The sequence below is a fragment of the Varanus komodoensis genome, unplaced genomic scaffold (assembly GCF_004798865.1).
Source record: "Varanus komodoensis strain SLA01 unplaced genomic scaffold, ASM479886v1 scaffold27, whole genome shotgun sequence".
In the NCBI taxonomy this organism is placed as follows: Eukaryota; Metazoa; Chordata; class Lepidosauria; order Squamata; family Varanidae; genus Varanus; species Varanus komodoensis.
Window position 1 is genome coordinate 14,098,753 of NW_025335701.1, and position 17,768 is coordinate 14,116,520.

At 45.2% G+C, this 17,768-nt stretch overlaps 1 long non-coding RNA gene across 1 annotated transcript in view; it reads left to right on the forward strand.

Annotated features, from left to right (window-relative positions):
- Positions 1–3,365: 3,365 nt before the first annotated feature.
- The window catches only part of LOC123025368, a 156,073-nt gene continuing 141,670 nt past the window's right edge, over positions 3,366–17,768 (forward strand). Inside the window, exon 1 of the long non-coding RNA XR_006415108.1 lies at positions 3,366–4,367. This is a non-coding gene — a long non-coding RNA (uncharacterized LOC123025368). The remainder of the gene's footprint in view (positions 4,368–17,768) is intronic.

Genomic DNA, 17,768 nt, shown 5'->3' on the forward strand with positions numbered 1-17,768 from the left:
TGCTAGAGGTATTACGAAGGGAGCATGGCCCAAAAGAAAGCAGACAGCGGCTCCGTGCCACAAATTGCTGCTAACATCATAAAAGAAGGTCAACAATGTGAAGAATTTCCTGCCTTCCAGCCTGTAAAGTCAACAACCGCCACGCTGAATGTTCACAGGAGGCGTATTCGTGATTAATTCTTTCGAACAGCTCCAGAACGTCTTTTCAATAAATAGCACTGCAAGATCTCGGGCATTTTCTGTTGCACAGTGTTTTGGGTTGCAGGTCTTTTTTTTTCTCAAATCCAAAGCAAAATTGGGAGGGGCTTAAAGCAAAATACGATCTGATAACATAAAGCTGGAGTAAGTGTTATAACTTCTGGTGCCGAGAGAAATGGTCGACTGTCTGCAGCTAAAGGAGCAACAATTCAGGTTTTTGGTTTGGCTTTCCCAGCTGAAGGAAAACATGGGAGAAGCTGTGGGTGAGAAGAATGGTGCTGTGGTCAGGCCGAAAGCAACGACTTATTCTTGAATGTTAGGTAGTGCCAGTAAGATTCTTCATGGAGTATAAAAACATCACAGTCCCTGCCCTGAAGACTTTACAATCTATAGTAGATCCAGATGATTCTGCAACTAAGTGGAGTTCAAACAGTTGAGGCCAGCATGAGAGTAGGTGAAAAATAACCCCATAACAATAACAGAATAGCTCTGTTTGCATTCCATGACAACATTGTTTGCATGTTATTATTAATAATATTTATATTACATTTATAATATTTATTTATTTATATTTATATTTTTACACTGTCCATCAGCCCAAAGGCTCCCTGGACAGTTTACAAAATCATATATATAAATATATATATATAAATATATAATACAGACTATATGCGAAAAAACAAACCATTCAAAGCAAACTCCTCCTAATATTTAATACTTGTAAGGGAACTTGAAAGATGTGTGGCTCATTGTGTGCAAGCATGCTCTGAAATACTGAAAAGGTTTTTTCATTTGGGTGTTGTTGGCCCATAACCATCTTGCGTGTGGCCATGTACTGATGGCAGCATACAAAATTGCTCTTTCAAGTTGCAGGCATGGCTGCTGCGCGATGCTTACTTGAGGTAGTTTTCCTTGCTCTCTCTCTCCATTTCTCCAGTTTTGTCTTCCTGTGTAAGACCAAATGCAATGGAAAAATAGCAAATCAACACTTGTTTTTGTTCCTTGATTGTATGAACACAATTGTATGCTTTATGTGTGTCTGTGAGGAGGGTGGTGGGGGGAGAGGTGGGGGGGAGAGAGAAAGAGAGAGAGATGCCCCAAAGACATGAAGCATGGAATGGAACCTCTTTTCTAGCCTGTCTCCTCTTCCCTGCAGCTTCTTTTCATGCTTGACCTTTGCCTTGAATTCAATTCATCTTTCAGCTTCTCAGCTCATGCCTAGACAATCTGTACAGAGGGAACATTTCAAGATGAAATTTTATCTCATGCTGATGTAATGAACTGGGCTGGCGGTGTTCAGTGGGCTTTGAAAAAAGTTGTGGAAGAGTATGGTAGTCAAGAAAAGAACAGAGGACAGAACGGTGGGTTATTTTTACTGTGTGGTTAGCAACTACATTTGGGTTATAATAACATTAATGACAATATGAGATGTCTCTCCCTTCCATTTCAAAACCGCAAGACATGGGGAAGAGAGAGGTATACTTGCCCTCCCCAGTACAGTCCCACTGAAAGTGCACAAATGCTGCAATACACAACTTTTTAAAAAAGAAGTTCCCATTGGTGCCAGTGTGAGTTTATATTCTCATACATACAGTGAGGACAATTTTGAGTGGCCAGGGACGGATTGCAGCTAAACTAGGGGTGTCACACGGAGGTGGGTAGAAACCTGTTCTCCCTTGCAGAAGAGGGCAGGATGCGCCCCAGTGGAGCCAAGCTCAAGGAACCAAGGTTCAATTTGGACGCCAGGTAGTACTTCCTGATGATTAGATCCCCAAGGGTATGGAATGGGCTTCGACGGGAGGTGGTTGAAGCCCCATCGGTGAGGGTGTTCAAGGATAGGCTGGACATGCACATGGTAGGCATGTCATGCTCAGAGCCAGCTGGAGCTGGGAGTCAGACTAGATGGCCTGGGAGGCCCCTTCTGACTCGCTCAGTTTCTATGCTTCCCCTTTCTGTGCAATGGGGTCCTGCTAAAAATGTCCTCCTCTCCTGGAATTAGCTTTTTAAAAATCTAGATGAGATTAATAACCTTCCAGTAGATGTAACATTTAATTGGCCTTCATTTAACTTCCTTTGAAAAACACTGCCACAAAAGCTTTTGAGCCTCATAGCTATGAACATACATGTGGAAACAAGTAGCCGAGCCTGTGGACAAGAGCAACATGTACATGAACAAGCATGTGCTGAAGCAAGATTTCTGTTGCTCAGATATTCAGGCTGCACAGCTCCATCCATCATCTCTTTCCATAGCTGCAAGAAGCAGGCTACATTCCAGCTCATCTTCCACGGCAGTGCTGCCGTCAGTGGCAGGCATAGCTGGGAACCTGCCAAGGGCCCGTATCTCAACAGAAGCATACAGAGAAGGGTCCCCTAGACTTGCTCCTCCCTTTCACAAGTGCAACTCCCATGCTCACCTTCTTGTCACTCTGGCCAAGACGGCACTGTGGACGAGAAGGAGCAGCAGCAGATGTCACGGCCTAAGCAGTCCGCTGGCCCTCTGGCTGCCAAGCAAGCAAGCAAGCAAGCAAGCGGTCCCATTGAAGAGAAGGCAAAGACGATGCAGGACAGCTGGTGATGATGCTGGTAAGAAGGTATGGATCCCACTGAGGCTGCCTTGCCCAAGGCTGCAAAACCTGGTAGCCGGCACAGACGCCTTCATGAGCATAGCTGACATGGCTCTGAGATAAATATGGCCCCGTGTATCTTCGTGCGCTTGGCCACTTCATTTGTGCCATTGGCCACTGCAGTCAAGGAAGTGCACGCAGTAACGCTGCATTCATTCATACCTGCTCCTAGTTGTTACAGCTTCAGGAGGGAGAAAGTGATCTCACCTGAAGTTCCCGTTTTCAGTAGCATCCCTGTGGCAGACATTGCCTTTGGGCAGCTATCAGTTTCTTATGGTTCAAGTATATTTGCACAAAGCTCTGCCGGGCTGCTTGCAGATGGACAGTTCCAAGCACTATCAGCCAAAGGACATCATGCAGCTTTTCCATCCTTTTCCTGTAATGGATACACACACACACACACACACACATATTGTAGCAAGGAAACAAAGGAGGAGATGGTGGGAAAACAGGGGAGGGCTACCAATGGAAGATGATGACATCAGGTTCCTCCATAAAATCCTGTGAATAAAACAAGGCCATTTGAACAATTACATTCTTGGCTGGAAGCAGTCTCAGAGATAAGTCCCATTGATTTCGGTGGAACACATCAAGATGTTAAGAAGAATTAAACTATAATGTTCTACCTTTCGAGGAGAGATGTTGGAAAGAACGAGAAAGAGATTATGCTAAAGCAAATGCTGGCCAGTCCAAAGCAAGATTAACTATAGGCATTAGCAAACTGAAAAAGGAAAAGCAATTTAACATAATCCTTTTTGAAATTATAAATGAAAGAAGGATGATCCCTTCTTTGCTATCTTCTGTTCTATTTCATCTGTTATCTCCCTTTCTTATTTTCATTTTATTTTGACAGTAAGCTCAGTGGACAACATCAACAGCTGAGCTGTTTCTCCATTCTGGAGGGCAGAAGAACCAAGAGAAGGAAGGCACTTTGCAAGATTCACAGGCTATATGTTTGAGACTATTGATTTCTTTGTCTCCTCACCATAACGACTGAATCTATTCTCCCACTTTTAAAAGCCAACAACAGAATGACACTTCGGAGATAAAATGGGTACCACAAGCATATGTTCTGACAAGATAATACTTCCGAAGTTTCTGTTTTCTCCTGGACAACATATGGACACTTGTTATTGATTTGCCAAAGCCTTCTTCTTGATGAAAACGGCAAAAAGGAATGGCTCACCCAAGTACAAATGGCTCTGTCTGAAGGTCTGGAGTGGCATTTTAGGAGCACTAGTGGATTGGGAGGTAGCTAAAAAGCCAAGCTATTGACTGAGTAAGCCCTATATGGATTGGGACCTGGCTGCCTGAAATACTGTCTTCTTCCATACAAGCCTGCCTGGTTCTTGAGATGCTCTGGAGAAGCCTTTTCTTCACGATTGTTTCCTTCAGAGGCATGTCCGGTGGTGACCCAAGAAAGGGGTTCTTCAGTGGCCCTTTTCAGGCTGTGGAACTCCTTGCCAAGGGAGGCTGTGTTCAACCCCTCTCTGCTGCCTTTCCACTGGCTGGCAAAGACACTTTACTCAAGAAGGCCTTCGGCTGGTGAGTAGCCCTGTTGGGTTGGGTACTGCTTTTATTCAGCAGCTCTTATGCTCCTGATTGCATTTGAATGCATTGTTTATTGTTTGAACCAATTTTACTTAGGAAGACAATCTTTTTGGTTTTTGTTTAGTTGTAAAGTCATGCCTGATCCATCACAACCCCATGGACAACATTCCTCCAGGCCTTCCTGTCCTCCACCAACCACCTTAGGGAGTCCACCTAAGCTCACACCAACCACCGCAGTGACCCCATCCAGCCACCTCAGCCTCTGCCACCTCCTTCTCCTTTTGCCTTCAATCATTCCCAGCATCAGGGTCTTCTCCAGTGAGTCCTTCCTTCTAATTAGGTGGCCAAGGGAGTTGAGTAGTAGTAGTTCCAGAAAGAAGTAGTTCCAGAAGAAGGACAAGCAGGTACCTTGAAGATGAACACTTGGCAAATGGGTAGCAACCTGAGAAGGCATACAGATCATCTCATCATGGTCTTCCCCACTGCAGGGAGATGTATTCCAATTTAAACCAAGGCAGTTATTTCTATATTTGTGGAAGAATTAAAATTAAGGCTAATAAATCTACTTAAGCAGGCCCCCATGCTTCGTGACAGGCTCTTTCTTCACGTCTGGGCTCAGGGAGATTTTTTTTTTTTTTGGACACTTGGAAGCACTGAGTCATGCACAGTTGCTTTCTAAATAGATGCAAATGGATGAAACTTTAAGACATTCAGAGTGCTCTCTTATGGTTTGCACCTTATTAGCTGGAAACCTCTGAACTGTGGAGCTTCCGCCATCCAAAGCTTGTGGGCTGCTGTTGGCAGGGCAGGAGGAGTGGTGGAGGTAACATTTGCCTCTTCCCTGCAACGTCTGTTTTGTTCGATTATCTTCTTTAGATGGGCCGAGGCACCTGTGCAGAGTTGGCAGGGACTGGGCTGGGAGGCCATAGAAATCATTGTATCTTTGGCAGTCCTTTGCCCACTCTTTCCTCCTCACCCACCGGCTTGTCCCTTTTCTGATCTCTCCTTGTGGTTCTTTCCATGCAGCTGCAAGCAGGCAGAAGAGGTGGTGAGGAGAGCAACTGGGTTCTTGGTGAGGTCCCAACACTGCCCATGGGCTTGAAGGGGGACCTGGGACAATCGTAGGTTTCCTGGAAAGCTCTCCCAGGACCATAGGTGTCTTTTTCATTAACAAAAAGCAAATATATGCAAGCCACTTCTAGAAACAGAAAATATAATAGAAAATATTGCTACGGTACTTGCTGAAAAAAGTTTGAAACAGAAAAAGAAAATAGGACAAGGGCATCATGCATACTTCATAGAATCATAGAATAGTAGAGTTGGAAGGGGCCATGAAGGCCATCAGGTCCAACCCCCTGTTGCAAGACACCAATTTACACCATCCCACTCAGATGGCTGTCCAATTTCTTTTTGAATGTTTCTAGTGTGGAAGAACCCATGCCCTCTCTTGGCAGCTGGTTCCACTGCCGTATTGCTCTGACAGTGAGGAAGCTTTTCCTGATACCTAGCCTGAATCTGGGTTGTTGCAACTTGAACTGATTATTCTATGTCTTACACCCTGGTATCAGAGAGAAGAGATCTTGACCTTCCTCTTTGTGACAGCCTTTGAGGTCCTTATAGAGGGATACCATGCCCCCCCCCCCCCCCCCAGTCTTCTCTTCTCAAGGCTGAACATGCCCAGTCCACTCAGTCTCTTCTCAGAGGACAGTGTTTTCAAACCCTGGATCATTTTTGTTGCCTTCTTCTGGACCCTGGACTTTACCAGGAATGCCTTCTGTGAGCAGAGAAGCAACTATGCCCAGTGTCTTCCCATTTCTTTTCAAGTCTTATAATTGAACATATTTGATGTCTTGAAATTCAGCCCATTCATGTTTATTATCTTCATATCTACTGTCATGGTGTTTATGGTTCTACAGGCATTTCCCAGCCTGTTCTCTGTAGTTTAACCTTACTGATCTAGATTTTTTCCTGCAATATTCTCTTTTCCACAGAACAAGCTGTCTGCCAGTAATATGTCAGCAGCAAACTATGCTTAATGCAATGGTTGCTTTAAAAGAACAGATGCTGCCTTTGCACATATAGATACTTTATTTGTACCTATACCTGCAAGTTGGGACATGCAACTGTTATGCAAAGCCATGTTCTCTTTTGTCCCCCTTTGTTTGCTTCCTTGCTTGTTTTTGGTGATGTGGAAATAGTCACCTTCAGGTCCTGTCAGAGGACACTTGGGCCAAAGTCCTCTCAAACTTGAAGATGGTCCCAAAATAGTTGCTGCTCTCCTGTCTTGCTTGTGGATATCCCAGAGGTATTTGGTTGGTAACTTCAGAAAACAGGCAAGGTGCAACTTTGGCTTGATCTAGCAGGGTTTTGCTGGGGGAGACTCCTGCGAGTTCCTTGGACTGCAAGGAGATCACACCGTTCAGTCCTAGAGGAGATCAACCCTGACTGCTCTTTTGAAGGCCAGATACTGAAGATAAAACTCAAATCCTTTGGCCACCTATGAGTGAGAAGGAAGGACTCAATGGAGAAGAGTCTAATGCTGCGAACAATTGACGGCAAACAAAGAAGGGGATGGCAGAGGATGAGGTGGCTAGATGGAGTCACTGAAGCAGTTGGTGTGAGCATAAGTGGACTCTGGGGGTTGGTGGAGGACAGGAAGGCCTGGAGGAATGTTGTCCATGGGGTTGTGATGGGTCAGACACCACTTCGCGACTAGCAACAGCAACAACAACAAAGCAGGGTTTATCTGTTGTGCTTCAGGAAGAATTTGTCTATCTGTGAAGCAGGAAGAAGTTTGGGGTTATGACAAGCTGTAGGCAGATTAACAGATGAACACTGACTTCACTGCATCACTTTCCTATCACTCAAAAAATGTGGAATGGTATCCCTTTATCAAAATGTAATCCAAGTGAATAAAAGGTTCCATATATGGGAAAGGACTAGGCCAGAGAGGAAAATTAAAAAACTGTTATCATTTGTAAAAGAATGTTTCAGATTTTTATTAATTCATATTCATTATTTGTTACCTTTATATCAAAAGTTTATTCCAAGGAATCCAAGGTGGAATTGGAGATTCTTGTCCTCCCTGTTTCATCTCTGCAATAACCCACTGTTAATAAAATCACCCCTTCAGTTCTTTCATTAATGTGTGTTGAAACATGAGAATTGATTCCTACACAGAACTTGCAAGATTGCTAGGGATTCAGATAGAATTGGCATGAACTTTCACATGAAAGAGAAAAAATCACAGTAAATTTGAAATTCTTATACTTGAGAAAAGTTGTGTGGCTTCGTGTGCAGAGGTGGAAAGAAGCTTAAAGAGGCAAAGCTTGGCGTTTCTTTATAGGAGAAAGCTTTGAGCATCCTTCCATTGTCATGGAATTCTGTCTAAAGTAAAAGATGAAATTCCTTCTAGAAAATTCATATTTTGCATTTCAAAGGAATGGAGAAAAGCTAAAACTAGATGAATTTCTTGAGGATAAAAGGTTACATTTTCTGTACTCTTGGACTCTTACAAGATTCATGGAGATGAAGATATCTATAGTTAGCCTTGGCTAACGGAAGCCCAAGGAATTCAATGGGCCCTTTCTAAGCACAATAAAGGATGCAATGCTCTGCATATTAAGAAAGACGAAAGGTCCTATAACTTCCAGCATTGCTGGCTGGGAAATGTTGGAAATGGCAGAACTTCTGTCCAAACATTCAGAAGGCTGTGCCCTCTGCCTGCATCCATCCCTGTATATCATTTAATGCTATCAAAACAATTGTAGAATGTAATTACACTGGGGAAACAAATATTTGTGTTTTATTTTCCAAAAGGGGAAGAACAGAAGGCTTTGCTGTTGCTAGCTCTTCCTAAGAAAAACATTTCAGAACGTGCTGGCTGATGAACCCCTTATTGTGAACCCAGACATTGCTGCTGCATCAGGATGCCTGGGGGATGTGTGCGGGGGTATAGTACCACATACCTGGAGCACACCAGGTTGCTGAAGGTGAGGGTACAGGAAAGAAGGAGGAGGCTTTCCAGTGCCACAGACATGTCTGTCTTTGCCTCCAATGCTGCCTTCCTCACCCAAAAAGAGCTACTCCGAAGAAAGCAATAGGAATGGAGAAGCCGAAGTTGGTTCCAGCTGCATGCTTGCTGTACATGAGTGGATTCTCCCCACACACACCCAGTGGCGTGCTTTCATTTATCTAGAGGAAGAGAGGCTTCAAGCGAAATGCATCTCATGGGAGCCAGGGAAGCCTGGAATGCGGGACGGGGCTTACCAGAGAGATCACAAACAACAGCTTTGCTCAGAATCCCGTCTGTCAGTCTGCCCTACCAAATCGGACTGTACCAGGCCAGAGGGGCTTTGTGGCTCCCACAGGAAAGACAAAAAGTGACGGAATGCCGGAGGGGACACTGCTGCACCACCGTGTAAACAGCTTTAGCTGCCAGAGGCAGGCGGACTGCGGTGTGCTAGCCGTGCTCCTTCCTTGTTTCCCCAAAACTGGCCATGCTGTTTGGTTCAATGAGCCAGACTGCTCTCATACTTGCCAAAGCTATTACTGTTACTGTTGCTATTAGTAGCAGTACCATTTCATTAAAAAGATATTTTACTTGGACTGGAGGGTGGGAGTGACACAGTATTTCCCTTTTCTCTATTTATTCTTTATTCATACTTAATCCTTACCCACAAGGATTTTCTTCAGCCTGGTTTGTCTTTACAATAACCCTGTGAGGTGGGAAAGGATGAGAGGCAGAGTGCCTGGCCCAAAGATCCTGAGTGACCTTCGTGGCTGAGCAGGGAGTAGAACCCGGATCTCCCAAGTCTGTCCAGCACTCACCCACTGTGCCATTTTGGCTCACTGCATAATCCACAAATCTCTCCAGTGTCTGTGATGCTTTGTCAACTGGCTTCTCCAAACCAGCTCTTTCCAGATGTGTTGGGTTACAAGTCCCATCACCCTCAGCCAGCAAGAACAATGGCCATGTGAGCTGGGGGTAACGGGAGGCTGGGGATGATAGCAGTTACAGTCCTACATGTGTGCCTGGTTGGGAAAGGTTGCTTCATCTGATATTCAATGAGAAACTTCTTCCTAGAGTCTCTGCCATATCTCCTACAAGCCACCCAAAGGAGGAGATCTCTTTGAGCTCCCCAGAAACTCTCCAACTCTGGCAAGTGACCAAACTCTGAAAGGACCAGTGGAACAGCCCCTGATCACATCGCTCCCTATGCCTTTCCAATGAAGATGTTGTACAGAGGGCATAATGGTGACAGATCCTGAGCTTTTCACTCAGTATGGGAGGATATTTTTAACCCATAAGGTGAGGAATTCATTTAGTCCAGCTCTAAATAGATCAAGACAGATCTAATTTGGCTCATTGGTCCTAATGCTATGGTCCACCAGAGGCCCAAGGACAATGAGTGGGGTCTTCATACCAGTCTAGGAGAGCCCCTTCAAGCTTGCCAAAACAGGGGAAACGCACCACAAAAAAGGACAAAAGATACAGGTGGTTGTTGTTGTTAGTCGCAAAGTCATGTCCGACCCATCGCGACCCCATGGACAACATTCCTCCAGGCCTTCCTGTCCTCCACCATCCCCTGGAGTCCACTCAAGCTCACACCAACTGCTTTAGTGACTCCATCCAGCCACCTCATCCTCTGCCATCCCCTTCTTCTTTTGCCATCTATTGTTCCCAGCATCAGGCTCTTCTCCAGGGAGTCCTTCCTTCTCATTAGGTGGCCAAAGTATTTGAGTTTCATCTTCAGGATCTGGCCTTCTAAAGTGCAGTCAGGGTTGATCTCCTCTAGAACTGACTGGTTTGATCGCCTTGCGGTCCAAGGGACTCGCAGGAGTCTCCTCCAGCACCACAATTCAAAGGCCTCAATCCTTTGGCACTCAGCCTTCTTTATGGTCCAGCTTTCACAGTCATACATTGCAACTGGAAAAACCATAGTCTTGACTATACGCACTTTTGTTGGCAGGGTGATGTCTCTGCTTTTTAGTATGATGTCTAGATTTGCCATAGCTTTCCTCCCCAGGAGCAAGCGTCTTTTAATTTCTTGGCTGCAGTCCCCATCTGCGGTGATCTTGGAGCCCAGGAAAATAAAATCTGTCACTACTTCCATTTCTTCCCCATCTATTTGCCAGGAAGTGAGAGGACTGGATGCCATGATCTTAGTTTTCTTAATGTCAAGATACAGATAGCCATGCATATTCCACATGCTAATTTGGGGAGAGGGGAATACTATAAATTCAATGGAAGCACAATGCATCTTTCCCATAGTGAGGACATTGGTGACCAAATGCCGTGCTTACTTGCTCTAGTTTGCTAAGAGGACCTAACTGTGCATGAGCAAACTTAAAGTCCCTGAGGAGTTCCATATTAGGGCTTTCTCTTCAAACCAGATGTGGATTGGCTTCAAATCAAGGATGCCTTTCAATGAAGAAGCATCCTGTGACAACCTACAAATATAGGACTGTCTTCTGCAAAGCAGAACACATGGCCACGCTTTCCCAGTCCTGCTCTATGCTCTCCAATGTTGGCTGTGGCAAGCCAAGATTCCACTGTGATCCTCAGCTGGTGCAGAAGACAGAGAGGAAGCAGAGCTGCTTAGTATCCAAACCGTCTCCAGGGAACCATCCCGTGCACCGCCACTTCGAAAGGCTCAGGTGATGTCCTAGACTAGTCCCTGAGCCACTGGGCAGCCACTGCTGGTATCCAGGGGAGGAGACCAGCACTGAGACAAACCTTTCTATCTATTTCTGACCATTCACTGGGGAGTGGGGCAAAGAGAGATCTGTACCTGAAAATTGCAGGAAGGGGTGAGAATATCTCTGTGTGTGGGGCTTACCTTCCTATAAGGAGGTGGCTAAGGGGTGTGTTTTTGCCCTGTGTTTCACAATTTTTGCCCTGCTCCGTTTGTGCAGTCTCTCTAGCTGCTTGAGCTTTCTGGAACCCCCTAGCAGGACTGCAGGCTTTCTAGTGCCACTGCTTTCAGAGTGCCCGAAAGGTGAGCAAGTTGTCACTGTTGTTTTGCTTCTTGCTGCTGCTGCTCTTGCTGCTCAAAAGACCTTTAACAGCAAAAGCAACCCCAAAGTGCCTTGCTCAGTTTTCAAACTTGTGAACTTTCACAAACTTGTGAAATAGAGCATGTGAGCACAAGGGGACTTCTAGTCCCCTCCTTGTAAGCACTGAATGTAAGCACTGAATAAGGTAAGCAGTGAAGTCCTACATGCTGAGACATTTATCCCCGTGAAAGAAGTGGAGGAAGGAAGGAAGGAAGGAAGGAAGGAAGGAAGGAAGGAAGGAAGGAAGTCTGCCTAATTTCCAGGAAAACAAAGAGGTTGTGGCAGGCAGGGTTTTTACCATAACACTATAATCAACTTTACTGGCCTGGATGGATAAATAGACTGATTTAATATTATGCAGCTTCCCAAAACAGCAAAAACAAGACCAAGGAGGATATGAGCTGGCAAAGCTGTGATTTCCTTGTGTACCACCTCCCCAAGTGATCTAAAATATGAATTTCTTCAGGTTGCAGCCTATAGGAGGGCCTATGATTGGGGAGTTTGCATGGTCAGTAAAGGATTTCTCATCAGGTAGCTGTGATTTTAATAAACTATAAATCAAAATACACAAACATTCCAGTCCAATGCTAGCCATTGCCAACCCCTGGCGAAAACCCCACCTGAAATGTTTTCCAGCTGTTCTGCCTTGAATGCGGTTCAAGGCATGTTTATCCCGCCCTCAGAGATACATACATTGCCTACCCTTGGTGCAGTTTGCTTAGCAAACTGCTTTGCTTCACTGGGAACCATTCTTCAGTTTCCTTTAAAAAATAAATACATTAAACCACCAGCATTTAACAGCCAGTCCTAATATGCTAAAAACGTCTGGTGTGTGATACTTCTTTAATGGAGCTGCAATGCAATGCAATGCATCTCTCTCTCAAAGACACACAGACTGTGTGTGTGAAAGCAAAAGATGGATTTTGAGTAATTAAGGCCATTTAATGGATTTAGGCTGCCAAAGAAGAGTTGCTGCTATGCTGCCTGTTGCAATGTTTTAGAGGAGCTTCTGCTTTTGCTCCAGAAGCTTCCTTTTGGGTCAGAGACCAGACTTAATTTAGCAATCCCCATCTGGTGGGTTACCAAGCAACTAGAAGTGAATGTCTTCCCACTGAGTTATTAAGCAGAAGGGTGCACAAGGAGGAAAACCCTAGTCTTGAATCTCTGTGACCTGAGAGCCATCTACTTCTGAATTCAACTCTATTGCTATCACTCTTAGCAATATTGCTCTTCATCAGGTTCTGCTATGGAGTTCTTACTTGTTACTGTTTTTCTGATTGCTTGGTTTTTATAGGGGTTAACCAGGAAATGCCTCGATTCTCTTTTTAGCATTATAGGGCTTCAAACTTATAGTCTCCAGGTGGACATGCTGAAAGGACAGATAAACTGGCAGTGGCAGCAAAGAAGAGGAGCATGCAGAATTCATGGTAGCCACTGCCCACTACCCCATGGGGTGAGAGACACCACTGCAGTTTCCCAGTGAAGTGACAGGAAGTGCTGACTGCTGCCCCTTGTGGCAAACCATGACACTACAGCTTGCCAGTGAGAAATCTCTGTCTGGACAGACTCTAATGAGCTAGCCATTGGCTCTTCCTGGGGAAGCTTCTTAGAGATAGCTTCTCTAAGAGAAGCTTCTTAGCTTCTTAGAAAAACATTGCTAGAATAACAAGGTCTACTTGAGCTCTGGTGTTTTTGGGGTTATTCCTGGCCTGACTTTTTCTTTGCTCTTTGATCCTGTTTGCTTCTTTATTTGGGCTCCCACTTCCTTGAACTTGACTCACTCAAGATGGCTGCCCTGGCACAGATCCGGGGAACTTCATGGGCTGGTAGTGGGCCCCCTACTGGGGTGTTGATCTCAGTGATTGCCCAATGATCCAGACTGCCTGAATCCAGTCTCTGATCTGAATTCTGTTTGGTAGTGCATATATTTAGTCATGTTTAATCCCTTAGAATGGCTTTTTGATTGGTTTTTAAACAGGCATGTTGTTTCAGCTCATTATTCCATTGAACACTAAAATTTAGGGAGTTTAAGACATTCCAGACAGCAGGCAAATCATGCATTCTCTTCATCATGCTCTATCTCACCACATCACATTATTAAGTTACTTCTTGTTTTGCTGTGTTGTTTGTCAAAGAGATAAGATACTGTGTTCCACACAAATTTGTTTTCTAACATCCTGAATGGCAAAGTTCAGAGCAAGTTTTCCGGCTAAGAATGTTGCAGTTCCAGAAATGTTGATGTATTCATTATACATTATAATATGGTCTGGGAATTCAATTGTTCTTTAAACTTCCGATAAATTGGAAAGGAGTTCTTGATTTGGCTTGAATAGAAAATGAAGAACACTGTTTGTCTGAGACTTTTAAAATGATTATTCCAGACCACTTCAATTTTGATTTTCCAAACAACAGGACCATAACTTCATTGGCAGACTCCAGCATCAAATAGCCAAATCAGTAGTATGACAAAGTTTGATTCCTTTCCTTTGGGTGTGAATAGAGATCAGGATTCCCTGTTCCACTTATTAATTTACTTCGTTAAGGTGAGTGCTGTTGTGAATGGTCACGATGGTCACTTGCCAGTCCTCCCAGGCAAGAAACGGGTGGCCTGCATCTGTTGAGGCTACAGTCCTATACATCATGCCTGGGCAGTAAGTCCCATTTAACTCATTAGGACTTAATTCCAGACAGACAGTATACTATTAAAACTCACATTTCTACCATTTTCCTTCTATAGTCTTGTATGTGTGTTTGTGTATCTCAGCCGTCACATTTGCCTGATAAGGTTAATCATCTCATCTCATTTCATTTCATTTATTAGATTTCTATACCTCTCGATAGCCAAAGCTCTCTGGGCAGTTGACAAAGATTAAAACACTAAAAGTACATTATTGAAAGCCTATGCAAACATATAAACAACAACAAAAGGCACAGAGACACACATATCTAAAGCAATTGTAAACAATTAATAAGAACAATCCAGAAGGTGATTAGAACAACCCCATGTGCTGCCAAATGCCGGAGAGGATGGTCTTACCCTGGCACCAAAATGATAACAAAGTTGATGGTGTCAGATGGGGCTCACTGGGGACCTGCTCCCAGAATGTAGGGGGGACCACTGAGAAGGATCCCTTCCTTGTTGCCACTTTCCAAGGCCCAGTTGAAGGAGGAACCTGGAAGAGCACCTTAGATGTTGACCACTGTGTACAAATAGATTCCTGCTGAGAAAGGCACTCCGTCAGGCATTCCGGTGCTACAGCTGTTTTTGCTAGATTAACACGGCTGCCCTCCTGAAAGTTATTCTCTATGCAGGGGATTCATGTACACGTGCCTGGCGGTTAGCCCTATGGAGCACCATTGAACTTGCTTCTGGGCCCCATGTAACCAAAGAAAAGCCATGCTGGATCCAGTCCGGCATTCCATTCCCACAGGAGCCAACTGGAAGCCTGGAAGAAACTGGCATAGCATTTTGGCTACTGGAGGCAATGTATAAGCAATGCAACTAGTGACAGCTAATTATCCTTTCATTTCAGTAGGTCCACAACCTGAGGCAGGAAAGCACCTGTGCCAGTGCCAGCCAGTCCTTCCTTCTCCTCTCCTTCCGCTTCATCTGCCTCCATCCATCACCTCCACCCATTTTTCTGGTCAACCTCCCTCCTCACCTACCTCCTCATCTTCTCCCCTGCTCTTGCCCCCCACGATCTCCCTGCCACTCGGATTGCCACTGCTGTCCACTCAGCCAGCTTTCCCTGGGACGATCTGCAGAGCGGGCAGCAGCAGCGACAGGGTGGGGAACAGGGGAGCAGCTGCAGCGGCAGCTTCAGCTGTGCAGGGAAGGCACAGTGTGGAGGCGAGTTCTTCTCGACTGGGTGATGGTGAATGCGCCATTCACTACTCCTCCTGTTCTGCCCCCCATGGCAGGGGCTTCAATCCACTTCATAGGAGGGCCAGGCTCTAAGTATGACCAAGTCTGAGTCTGATTAGGTTTTTTGCCAGGTTTCCTGAATGTCAAGCCACAGGAGAGAAAAATCAGGTGCTACATTGCTGGACTAGGACTTGGAAAATCCAGGGTTTAGACTCCACGTGGCCATGAAGTTCACAAGGTGACTTTGGGTTGGTCACAGTCTCTTGCCCTAACCTACCTTACAGGGCAGTTGTGAGGACAAAACAAGAGAAGGATCATATAAGCCACTTGGGTTCCTCACAAGTGGGGAATAGGCAAGATATACATAGTGATAATAAAGGGTGGGTCCTGACAAGGTATGAAGAGAGCCAAGCTGTTCCTGTAGGGAGCAGAGCAGGGCAACTGGCAGGTTCAGGAGCAAAGCCTGGTCATGCCAGATAGCTCTGGCATCCATCCTGAGCGATCCTTCTTAAGTGTCTGCATCCTCCATGTAGCCTCCTCTTTCTGTATTCCTTGCAACAGTGGTGGGGAAACCCTTTCAGCCCAAGGAGCACATTCAGTTTTGGAGATGCTCTGGGGGCTGCATTCCAGAGGTGGGTGGAGCCAAAAGCCAAAGAGGCAGACCTGAAAATTAGCAGACAGACCAGCATTTAGTTCTCACTGCCAGGAACTATGCTTGGGAGAGGCAACCGTGTCTTGTCGAAAGGGAAGAAAAGCCACATAAAATTAGTAAGCTACCAACTGGTTGGTTGTTGGGGGAGAGGAGTGCGGCCAGGGAAAGGGGTGTGGTCATTTAGACAACCCCCCCCCCAAGGGTCAGGATAAGATCTCTAGGGGATTGTCTTCGATCCTCTACACCCTTGCTGTGCAGCATCTTACTGGCTAGGTTAGGGTTTATGTAATACTCTTCTACCAGTGAAGGCAGAGGCATAAAGGATGAATGACAAGCAAGGGGCTTGACAACAAATGAATCCCTGGGTGCCACTCAGTGCTGACGGGGAGCGGGGAGTCCATCATTTTAAAAAGAATGTTTCCACACACAGCTCTATCACAATAGTTCACTGGCGCAAAAATAACGGACAGCAAAACACAAGTGTGCATAGGCAGTTGCACCAGTTTAGATTTGTCCTCATTGGCTGGCCTATTATGGCTTCATGGATTGTTTCAGGCTTGCAGCTTGCTTCCCCCCATGGCACTGGAAGTGATAAAGCACGAAATATCTAAGCAGAAAGGTATAATGATGAACAATGGGGAGAGCTATTGTCCTGAATTGCTGCCAGCATATAGGAATGGCAGCAGCTGTGGATCTTTTTGTTCCGGCATATCAATGAGGCCAGAGCATAATTGACAGTAAGCAGGGGATAGCCTGACACCAGGAAAGCACCAACTTTATGATCTTCTAAAACATTTTACAGTGTTGTGGAGAGTTTTAAAATGCAGCCTTAATTAAGAAACTCAGAATTAGCACGTCATGTACTTTCCTGTGTTACACTATTTATCCTGCTTGCTGCAACACCATAATCTCCAGATGGCAACACATATTTTGATCATAAACAAAAAGCAACAATGAGAAATAGGAATCATCCAAACTTCTGGCACAGACCAGCATGTGGCCACATTCCTTTATCTCCCTGGAGACTTCTTAAGTCATGGCAGAGCAAATAAAAGTTGATAAATAGTTCCTGAAGGTCTCCAGGCACTTACCTATTTAAGAGGGCGAGCATCTGTAAAAGTGAAGCTTGAGCTTGTAAATGAGCAAGCTGGGTGACTGTCTTCCTTATTTATAGACTTCGCAATAGCAGGTAATGCAGTCCAGCGGTGTGGCCTGATGGATGCAAGTGTGGTCATTTGTGAAGCTATCAAGATTTGGAGCTGGGTGTGTTTGTGACATAGGCTTGCCCAGGCATGAAGATCATGAGCCAAGCCCAAATCTGCCTCAGTCTTAGTGGCTCAGCTGAATGGCAGCCCCGATGGATTCACATCTCTCTTTGCTACTCCTCAACTCTCCGCAATGCCTCTGTAACTCTTAGTGAAAGGGGAAAACTACAGGGGAGGCTGGTGTGAAGAGTTCCAAAAGCCAGAGGATGAATTTAAAAGGCACTGATGTTGAAACACAGGCTGGCAGGCTGAATCTGGCCCAGCTGGGCTTCCAGTCTGATCCTCTGAGATTTCTCAGATGGCCAAGCCTCCTTTTCCAGCCCCAGTCCCGGGCCCACTGCGGATCATGTGGTAGTTTCCCAGGTGCTGTATAATTTTCCTCTCATTCTGAAAGGTCCAAGTACTTCTTGTTAGTTACTGGCAGGAGGGACTTTAAATCAAATGTTGCTGGCATTTTTAGTATTTGAGCACACTGCTTTTGCCTCTGGAACTGCCCAGCCCCTGAGAACTTGTCCAAAATGGAATTTGGCTCTTGGCCTGAAAAAGGACCTCCA